Below are 3,122 nucleotides of genomic sequence, written 5' to 3' on the forward strand. Positions count from 1 at the left end.
TGGTTATGGCCGGGAGGGGGGGGCACACCACAGCAACACCCGTGGGGGGTGAACGGCCCTAGGGGACACAGTGGGGTGACACCCGTGGGGGCAGGTGGGATGTGAGGAGCACACCATTGTGACACCCGTAGGGACGCATGGGATGGGGGGCACACCATGGTGACACCCATGGGTTGCATGGGACATGGGGGGCACACCATGGTGACAGCGGTGGGGGCACATGGGACACGCGGGGCACACCATGGTGACACCCGTGGGATGACTGGGACATACGGGACACACCATGGTGACACTCGTGGGGCGGCTGGCACAGGGGTGGCACACCATGGCGACACACATGGGGGTGCATGGGACACACCATGGTGACACCGGTGGGGGCACATGGGACACACCATGGTGACACCCGTGGGGGCGGCTGGGGGGGGGCACACCATGGTGACACCCGTGGGGGTGCATGGGACATGGGTGGCACACCATGGTGACAGCGGTGCGGGCATATGGGACACGCGGGGCACACCATGGTGACACCCGTGGGGGCACATGGGACACACCACGGTGACACCGGTGGGGGCGCGTGGGACACGCGGGGCACACCATAGCGACACCCGTGGGGGCACATGAGACACACCATGATGACACCCGTGGGGGCGGCTGGGACGGGGGGGGGGGGGGCACGCCATGGTGACACCCGTGGGGGCGCACGGGACAAGCGGCGGGGGTGGGGGGGACACGACACCCGGTAGATACGACACGCGAGTCACCCCGTGGGGTGAAACGCCTGGTGGGTGGAGGGGCAGACGGGCCACGGGGGCCACGCTGCGCTCACACCCGTGGGGGCGGGATGGCCCACGGCGGTGTGTGTGTGTGTGTGTATGTGTGTACACACGGCGGTGGGTGCGGGGCGCGGCGGGCGGCGCGCGCGTGGGGCGGCGGGGGGCGCGCGCGGGGCGGCGCGGCGCGGGGCGGTCCGGGTCCGGTCCGGGTTTTGCCGTCAGCCGCGGGCAGCGGCGGCGGCGGCGGCGGCGGCGGCAGCGGCGGCGGCGGCGGCGGCGGCGGCGGCAGCGCGATTCGGGGGCTGTGCACTCCCAGAGCGAGCGGCGATGTGGAGGTGGGTGTGCGGCGGCCAGGCACCGTGCCCGCCTCGGCTCCCCCTCTCCCCGGTACCGGGCAGGTGCTGAACCCCCCCTCCCCATCCTCCTCCTCCTCCTCCTCCTTCCTCCCCCCCCCCCCCGCCCATCTCCCGGGCAGCCCCCGCAGCGGCTGCCGGACCGCCGGTAGGTGCCGGTCCCCCCCCCTCCCGCCCTCCCGGAGTTGGGGTGTGTGTGTAGGGGGGTGGGAGAAAAGGGAGAGGGGAGAAGAAAAAGTTTGGTGGTGGTGGTACGCGTGGAATGGGGGGTGGTGGTGGGGGGGAACGGACGGCTGCGGTTCGCCCCGCTCCGCCCGGCGCCTTTACCGGGCTGCTGCCGGCGGCGGCGGGGCGCGGAGCTGGCCGCTTGCCCGCGCCGGGGCCCGGCCGGTGCTGCCTGCGCGGCGCCCCGGTGGCCCCGCCGCTTCTCCGGGGAGGGGGTGTGGGGGTGTGTTGGAGAAGGGGGGGGGGATAACGAGCAAAGTTTTTCTCGGTACGGCTGAACCCCCCCCCGCCACCCTCCTCCGGTCCCGGTACCCCGCACCCCGGCGGGGATGCGCTGGGAGGCGGAGGCGGAGGGGGGGGGGGGGATGGTGGCGATCCCCCCTCTCCCCCTTTCCCCCCCCCTCCCCGCGCCGCCCCGGCATCGCCCGGTGGTTTCCCGGGTGACAATGGTGGCGGCGGGGCCGGGGGGCGGCGGGGGCGGCAGCGCCGCGGCGCCGTTGGGTTGGAGGGCGGGGGGGGGATGGCGGGCAGCGCGCAGCGCCGGTCGGTGCCACCCGCGGCGGGTCTCGCGTGGGGGTGGCGTGTTGGGGGGGAGCCCTCCCCCCTCCTCCCGGCGGCTGTGGCTCGGAGCCGCTCGGGGGGTTCCCCGCGTGGGTCGTTCTCGTCCTCTACCCCCCCCGGGGGGGGGTCGCGCCGCGCTTCCAGCGGCAGTTTGGCCGCAGCTGCGGGGACGGGCTGCGGGGCGACCGTGGGAGCGGCGCCGCTCGCCATCCCCCAGCCATGTGCGACAACTAACCCAACTTTATTACACCCCCCCTACCCCACCCCCCCCTTCCTATGTAATTCCTCCCCCCGCCTCTTTTCACCATCCCGTGGGATTCCCAAACCTCCCGCTGCGGCGGGGAGGGCACCCAAGCCGCCGCCCCCCCCCCTCCCCTTCCCCCCCCCCCCCCCGAGACCCCCAAAAATCCCGCCGGATCCCACTCTCCGCTGGGGGGGGGGAAATATCCTTCGGATTGTCCCTCGCGCGGGCGCTGCCAGCCCCAAAACCACCCTGGGGGTTTGTGAGCGATGCCTGAAACCGTGGGATTATGGCACCAAACTCCGCCGAATCGCGGCCCCACAGCGGGTTCCCCCCCTCCCCCCCCCCCCCCCCCCCATTCCTTAATTTATTTTTATTATTACTATTTTTTTTCCACCACATCCCACAAACCGGTGCTGTCCTTCTGGCGGGCCCGTGGATGCTTTGGGTCGGTTTATTCTTCGCCCGGGATGATTGATCGGGGCGAGAAGCGAGGTTGCGGGGGGTTGGGGGGGGTGGGGGGGGTGGGATGGGGGGGACAGATGGGGGGGGGGGGGGGCAAAGCTCCGCCGCCCGCCCCGCTCCGCGTCCCACGCATAAACAAAGCTGCGCACACATCCTGCGATAACGGATCACATGTGTGCGCCGCGCCGTCGCCCCTGACCCCGACCGGGCAACCTTTACCCCCCCACCCCCCCCGCCACCCGCTCCCTGCGAAGCGACCCTGGGAAGAACTGGGAGGATGGCGGGGTGGAGGGGTGGGGGGGGAAGCTGATGTGATGGGGGGGGTGGGGGTGTTTGGGGCAGGATTTGGGGAAGGGGTTGGGGGTGTGTGTGTGGGGGGATGCACAAACCCGGCTACCTGGGGCGCGGGGGCCGGAGCTGGCGGAAGTTTTGTTTCTCTGGAAACGGGCCCTTGCTGTGTCAGCAGCCCCTTTGTGCCGCTTTGTCCATTCCCCCCCCCCCCGC

At 71.9% G+C, this 3,122-nt stretch overlaps 1 protein-coding gene across 1 annotated transcript in view; it reads left to right on the plus strand.

Moving 5' to 3' along the window:
* The first annotated feature begins 1,037 nt into the window (after positions 1-1,037).
* CXXC5 (CXXC finger protein 5) overlaps positions 1,038-3,122 on the plus strand; it is a 39,207-nt gene continuing 37,122 nt past the window's right edge. The window contains exon 1 of the mRNA XM_082490047.1: positions 1,038-1,108. The gene's annotated coding sequence lies outside the window, so the exon portion shown is untranslated. The remainder of the gene's footprint in view (positions 1,109-3,122) is intronic.

The sequence above is a fragment of the Vanellus vanellus genome, assembly GCF_965231255.1.
Source record: "Vanellus vanellus genome assembly, chromosome: 13".
In the NCBI taxonomy this organism is placed as follows: Eukaryota; Metazoa; Chordata; class Aves; order Charadriiformes; family Charadriidae; genus Vanellus; species Vanellus vanellus.